The sequence below is a fragment of the Vidua macroura genome, chromosome 6 (genome assembly GCF_024509145.1).
Source record: "Vidua macroura isolate BioBank_ID:100142 chromosome 6, ASM2450914v1, whole genome shotgun sequence".
Classification (NCBI taxonomy): Eukaryota; Metazoa; Chordata; class Aves; order Passeriformes; family Viduidae; genus Vidua; species Vidua macroura.
Genome location: NC_071576.1, coordinates 45,829,325 through 45,837,129, shown reverse-complemented (window position 1 = coordinate 45,837,129; position 7,805 = coordinate 45,829,325).

Sequence of the window (7,805 nt, the reverse complement as noted above, 5' to 3'; positions counted from 1 at the left end):
CTGCTGGAGTGGGGGACCCCTAGCTTTGTGGTGATGTTCCTGTCCCTCTCCTGTCACATTTGTGTTCATGCAACTTCTGTAAAATTGCTGGGTCATGTCACTGGCACCTCACTTGCACCAACTCCTTCCCACACTCTGTCCCTAAGCCTCTTCCATCCTCCCATGGCCTCCCACAGGACCCTGCTGCCCTGGGTCCATGCATGCTACCCCCCCAGCCATGACCCATCCTGAATATTTTTAGAGGGCATTTCTGCCCTGGGCTGTATCTTGTCCCACAAGCTCTCCAAATTGCCGCATCTTGGTCAAGCTCATGGGCTTCAGGAAACCTGCTGCCTGCTTGTGGGACACAGCTGCCATTGGGATGAGGTTTTCTGGAGCGATCGCTGGAGACATTGGCTGGACCTGGTGGGTCCCGTTATTTCGGCCAGCACCTGCTTCCTTCCTGCCCTTGCAGGTCTGTGGTCAAGCTGAGTGCCACTGACCATGAGTCAGCAAAACCTGTTGCCCTCCTGGCCCCCGTGGCACTGCGTGACTCAGCAAAATCCTGTGGCTCATTCGGGCAAGGGGCCAAGGCATAGCGGGTCTCCAGCACCAGTAGCCTGACCCCAGAGGCATCGCTGCTGCTGCTGCGGGCTCCAGTTCACAGGTCTCCTCCTCTCATCCCACTGGATGCTCGTGGGCAGGAGTGGGTCAGACATAAACCAGCCCGACCGTGGCCCCATCCAAGCAAATCCACCCTCCCGAAGGGCTCTAAACCCCTTTACAAATGTGCTTTGCAGACAAAAAGGACAGCTCTGACGCCAGGCCCAGGCATCCCCTATGTCCCTTATAGGCTTTCCTGGAGCCTGTGGCAGAGCAAGTGAAGTGCCAGTCCTCCTCCCTTCTCTTTGAAGTGTCTGGGAAACTGTAGCTGGCCAGACAACCTGCACCTTGGCCCCCAGGCTGGGGCACCTATGGTAGCTCCTCCTCGAGTGTTTCCAGTCTAGCCAGTCTCTTCTAGAATCCCGTGGCTATGGAGTGGGCTCCAGTGTGCAGGGATGGGCCGGTGAGTACATCATGCCATACTAGTCACGTACCATCACACAGTGCACAGCAAAGTGCTTCAGCAAAGTAAAGAACTCTGGACCCAGGCTGTGTCTGGTTTTTTGATTCCAAGGGATTAGAGTCAAGCTTTGCTGTTATGAATGAGCCTTACCTTGAGCTTCATGGTAGCAAAGCTTGTGTCCTCATCTCGGACTGCTCTCATACCAGTGCAAGAGAGTCGCTGCTTTTTGAGCTGTTCTAAGTGACTTACATGCCCCATGTTTCCAATGGTTTACTGGGAAAAAGGGAGAATGGGGCTGTGTCAGGGAATGTTACAATAGTGATCCTCTCCTGGGTGCTTGCAGGATGGGAAGGGACTGGGGGTCTTACCCCCGAGTTTTTAATCTGTCTCTGTCCCTTGGCACCAGTAATTTTGGAGCTGACACTGCAGTGCCTGCATGCTGGGAAGCCAGTGGCTCCAGCAAGGAGACAGGATTTCTGCATTCAGGCTCCCTCAGCACCTCTGTGGAATGTTTGCCCTGATGTTAAAGCCTTGAGAAGTACAGTGGGTATGTTTAACCAGGAGCTGGGAGCACGTCTGGGTATTTATAGGCTGGGACTGTGAGAGTTGCACCATATTATCTTAAAAAGATAGAGTAGCATGAGCCTAGGCTTAGAGTTTTTTACACACTTTTCCTTGTTTGTGGAGCAAACAAGGAGTGCCATGGCTGAAGTATCTAGAGAACCTGTGAGACACAATGGAGGGATCTATCCCTCCTCACTCCTCTTTTTGTCACAGTGAATGAACCCCTTTTGTTGCTGCTCTGTCTCCATAGTCCCCTGCATCCCCTGTGGCCCCAAGGGTGAACCAGCCCATCTTCCCCTGCAGCCACAGCTGTGGGTGTGGGGTGACACGCCCCTGGGGCCCGGCCATGCTTTCACAACCTCGGTGCCTGCTTGAGAAGATTCCCAAGGTGGGGTCAAATGACTCAGCTCCAATAGCTCCAGTTGGGAAGAGCACCCCAGCTCTGGGAGATTGGGGTCTCCTCTGCAAGTGACACCTGGCTGTCCCATCTGCCCTTTGCCCCACAGGCAGGGACCTGATGCAGCTTAGTTTATAAACATAGAATCCTTTAGGTTGGAAAAGACCTACAAGATCATAGAGTCCAACCATTAACCCAGTACTGCCAAGTCCATCACTGAACCATGTCCCTAAGTGCTACAATTGCATGGCTTTTAAATGCCTTTGGCAATGGTGATTCCACCATTTTCCTGGACAGTCTGTTCCAATGTCTGATTACCATTTCAGGGAATAAATTTTTCCAGTATCCAGTCTAAAGCTCCCCTGGCACAACTTGAAGCCATTTTGTCTCATCCTGTCATCTGTTACCTGGGAAAACAAGCTCCCACCTCACTACAGACCCCTTTCAAGCAGTTGTAGAGAGTGATGAGGTCTCTCCTGAGCCTCCTTTTTTCCCAGGCTAAACACCCCCAGCTCCCTCAGCCTCTCCTCATAGGATTTGTGCTCCAGACCCTTCACCAGCTCCACTGCCCTTCTTCAGACATACTTCAGCACCTCAATTACTTTCTTGTAATGAGGGGCCCAGCACTGGACACAGGACTTGAGGTGCAGCCTCACCAGCACCAGTACAGAGGGACAATCACTACCCTAGCCCTGCTGGCCACACTATTTTTCATACCAGCCAGGATGCCACTGGTTTCCTTGGCCACCGGAGCACACTGGCTCAAGTTCAGTTTCAAGTACCTTATTTTTGGGGGGCTCTAGCAGGTCTCCCATTTGCAGTGTGGCAGATCTCTGCCAGGGCTGCTATAGTTGTCTCTTTGTCCTTACACATGGCTGTATGTTTGCCTTCACCCTTTCCTCAGTGTTTTTTTCCTAAATTTATTTATCACAGCAGCACCAATGTTGTGAACTGCAATGACCTACAGGGCAAGGAAAGAGTCAGCTCAGAGATGCAGAATATTTTTTTGCTCAGCTGTGGGTGGCATTTTTAGAGGGCATCTTCAAATTCAAGAAAATGCATTTCTAATTTTGAAGCTTGTTGCTAAAAGAAAAGAAAACCATTCTCCCATCTGAGCTGAGCAGAGCCTACGGGTGCACAAGCCTGGGCAAATCTGGTTTCAAACAGCCTGCCTCCGCTGGTGCTGGTGCCGGTGTGAAGGTGCTGGATGCAGCTCATTAGCAGAGCCTGATTCACCATCCCTGAGATCCCGAGGGAAGCAGTGGTAACTTTTTCCCGGCACGGTACCAGGACTTCGCCCACTCCCTACACTGTTTCCTAAACTGATGTACAATTCACAAGGTGAGGGTGCGTTTTGCAGTGGTGCTGGCACATCTCAAACTACACCCTTTTTCAGGGTAACACCCACAAAAGCAAGACTAAAAGGTGGTTTAGTAGCAGCTCTGGGTGGTGGGAAACCTGGGAGCAGAGGAGGGGTTGCACTGAGCATATCAAGGTGACTCATGCAGGCCCTGGCCATTGTGTCCCAACGCTGTGGGCATTGGGGAAGATGTCCTTGGCATCATGGGTGGTGGCAATCCCAGTCCATTCATGCCAGCTGGCTGGGGCTGGTTTGGAGGCACAGCGGGCCAGCAGCCTGCTGAAACATGTTCTGGCTGCCATCATAGGCTGCAATGACCTTGGGGAAATGCTAAGTGCAGTTGCAAATGGCCAAGGCTGGGTGGTATTTTTTCCTTTGGTGTCCCTCACGCTGCAAACTGTGATCCTGCTGGCAGGTGAGGGTGGCTCACTGTGTGACACAACTGGATGTCATAACTGGTAGGAGCCCTGAGCATTCTCATTAGGGCCATTTGCAGCAGCCTTCAAATGTAGAGTGTTTTCATCACATCTTTTTCCTAACTATCTTCCATCTTCCATCTTTTTCCTAGCTATTTAAAAACAAAACCCAGAAAGTATTTCATAAGTGAAATATACTTATGGTCTTTAAGATTCTGAGCTGCTCTGGTGTCTTCACTAGGGTTTACTTACGCACTACCTTGTCTCAGTGGGCTGCTGCCAAGCTTGACATCGCCTGTCCCTGTGTCCTACGCACTTCATGGCCCTGCCCAAATCCTTGCCACCCCCACACCACCTGCCCGCTCCTGACCCTGCTCGGCATTGGATGTTCTTCGTCATCCCCTGGTCCATCCTTCCCCATGGCTAGTGACATGTCTGGCACCCACTTTGGGGAGGAGGGGACCTGCCTTTCCCTGGCTGCTGGCCCTGTCTGCTCCTCAGGGCAGGGATCTCATGTTGTTTGTCTCACCTGAGTTATTTTGCAGCAGGCTGACATTGCCAGGGATGGGCAACAACAATCCTGGCAGACCCTGGCAGCAAGGCAGTGTGACCTGTGGCTGACAGGATGGGGTGATAAGTGACAATGATGGTATTGATTCATCCCCACCCACACCAGGATGTGATGGGGAACACAGGGACCCAACTCACCTTATCACCACCTTGAGCAATTCCTGCTTCTGTCCCCCGTGTAAGCCTGGCTTGGGATGGGGGGTATTGGTATGCTGGTGGGGTTTCCATCGTGATGCAGAGAAGTGCCTCCAGCCACATCCAAACATATGTTTCATTTCCTTTGCCAGCAATAGATGTCATTTAATTATTTCCTTGGGTTTCCAGCAGAAGCTGCCCTAAAACGACCATCATATTTACAATCGTGTCTCTTCCACATAACAAAACATTGAAGCAATTGGCATTTCTGATCCTGAGAGGAGTGTGGGCTCAGAAAGATGAGGGTCAACACCCCATTGCAACCCAAGGATCAGCTTAAAAGTTGCAATGTGTTTTCTTGGAGTGGGAGCAACCAGCTCTCACTGGTGATTTGGTGAGTCAGTCTGGACCTCCTGGGGCAGTTTCTGCTGTGTCAGTATTTCCACAAAGGCTCTGAATTCTAATTTATTGTCACCTTTTTGCTAAGCTCCATCTTTACTTGCCACCACAGCCACTATTTTAAGTGTGACTGCCTGGGGTTAAGATCTTGAAACCAGTTTTAAGCACATTGGCAAACACAGTCTGTGGCTTTGCACACCCTCTCTCTGACCTTCTACATGCACAACAGCCTGTTAATAATTTTTTGCAGCATGGGATGTGGCATCTCGGCCTCTCTGGCTGAGAACTCCTGAGTGTTTCTCAAGGTACACTGCCACCAGGGTGACTTAGGGTTAGGGTTATGGTCAAAAATGTAAAGATGCCTTGCTCAGTGCTCATGACCAAAGGTGCTTGTAGGTTAGGGAGGTGTGGGAGCATCCTTGGCAGACACTGCAGCTGCACCCAGGTCCTGCAGCCTCCAGCATCCTCTCCCTCTGCAGCCAGGAGTCAATGAAGCTGAACAGCTCAGACACTGACACTGCAGATCTCTATTAGCAGATAAATACCACCAATCTCCCCTCCCTGCAGTACCACCGTTTCATAAAACCCTTTCTCTTGCTTAGCACTGAGTTGTTTTGTTTTTAGCATTGCAACTCTAAATTGACTGGTGCAGTGAGGGAGGGATTAAGGGCACGGTCCTGGGCAAAGGTCTCCCACAACTCCGGGCCAACCAGCTGCAGCCTCTGATCCCTGGGGTCACGTGCCCCACCCTGAAACAAGGACCACTTGTTTGGCATCGCTGACAGAACTGGGCCCTGCAGAGGAGGCAGCTGGCCTGTCTGTGGCTGAGAAGAGCAGGGGCCCACTTCCTTTTCTGGACCAGGAGGGTGTCTCAGAGGGGAACCCAGACAGCAGGCAGCTTTGGCTGGGGTCATGGGGGGTTGTTGGAAAGCAATGGTCAGAATCAAGTGCAGGTCCTCAGAGCCCCCTCTGCACTTCTCTTCCTGGAGTGGAAAGGTATGAAACCCAGCAGGGTTCAAAGGGAGCCTATCTGTGGTGGTGACATGGCAGCGTGGTCTGCTCCTGCCTTGCCCTGGCCAGCAAAACCTGAAATGGGTATCAGAGAAGCATGCCATGACCAGCCCCAGCAGCTAAACCCTCTTCAGGTTGCAGCAGTGGCACAAGACCCTGGGGCATCAGCAATCCCTTGAAGGAGGGAGCTTAAGATGCCTCAGAAATCCAAAACCTGAGGAGCATCCTAAGCATAAACAAACTTATTACAGCTGCCTCTAAGACAGAAACAGCAAGTTTGTCCTTGCAGCAGGGCATGAAGCTGCAGCAGTCCTTGAGGGTGTTTTCGATGGCACATCATTGGAGCAGGGCAATAACAGGAGTTTTGATGCTATAAGGTTGGACTATGGCCTGAAACAGCTGTACTTGGCCCTATATGATGCAACCTCACAAGCCCCGAGTTTCCTTCCTTTTTTCTTATTTTGGGCACGTTTTGCCCTGTCACTCCCCACTGTGCTGACAGTGCTGGAAGAAGGCATGTGGTGCTTTCCCCCTGCCTTAGCATCCCACATGCTGCAGTGGCTCACGTGGGCCTGTCCCCACCATCCTTGACTCAGCAAATTTCCTCTCGCCGAAGGCGGCGACCAAGCTCCTGCTGGCCTCATCCAGGCGTTAGCAAATGCAACGGGTCAGGGTGGTGGAAGGTGCCCAGGACCACTGTCACCTCCAGCACTGGGTCTGTGTCCCCAGCAGCAGTTGCCAGGGAAGCAGCTAGCTGTGTGTGGTGGCCAGGGGTGGAGGAGGGGGCTTGGATCACCACACTGAGCCTGGTGGTATCTGACCTGCACAAAAGTGGGATGAATATCTGCACCTGCTTACTGAGCATGTTTGGAGCATCCTGTTATTGATGTTTGCTCAGCTGACGGCTGCTTAGCATTGTTAGTGAATGATGAGTGGCTGATGTTATTGATGTTGCTACCTTGAAACATCTAATTTCAGCATCTGCACTGAGCTAAAAGGCTAGGGGCCAGACAGCTGGTGCCAAGACCTTGCCAGGCTTTGCTTCTTTGGAGGCGGTTTCCTATCAAATCTGTGCACATTGGCATCCCTGCCCTACCCTAGCAGCCCCGAGTTTGGACCCACATGGTGGTCACGAAAGCAGGGACAGGACCTCTGCCAGTGGCATGTCAGGGCCAGCAGCTGCCCTTGCTAAAGCAAGAAGTACCTTAGCTTCTTGGGATGCTTGTTTATTTATTTACTGGGGGGAAAAAACCTTTGGTTAGAGCAACACTTGTGAAGCCTTTAAAAATAATTATTTTCTGATTACACTGAGATTAAAAAAAACTAAGCCAGCATAATCTTTATCTCCTCGTCCATAATGCCGCTGCCGCCTGAGCAGCCAGTTTGTGGTTTTTTTCTTTTCTGGACAGCTGGCAGGGATTTGAGGTGCTGTGTCCCCAGGCAGCACAGTGGCCTCTAGTGGCAACTCACATCCAGCCCTGGGGAAAGAAACCTGCAGGTGAACTTTGCAGGTTCCTTGTTCCCCAGGAAAATTAAGAATTGAATCCAAACTGCCAGAGGAGAGGCATCCCTGTTCGGGGTGTGGTGTGATGTCAGGCACGTAACTGAGCACACCCACGTACCCCATGAGCAAGGAGCGGTTGCTCCTGAGACCCCCACTCATGCCCTCCACCTACAGCTCTGGAGATCCATTTAAGGTTGGGTGCAGTTACTAGTCCTGCCCCAGCCCCCGTAGTGCTGGTCTGCAGCCCGGGCCCCTCCACGGCTTGTGCTGCAGGCAGCCTATCTCCAGTGCCCTCTCCTGGTGGGACCTCAGTGCTGGGTTGTAGCCCTGTCCCTGTCATGCAGCTCCAGCACCTGAGTGTCCCACAGGTCTGTCTCCTAAAAGCACTCTGAGCAGTATGCATG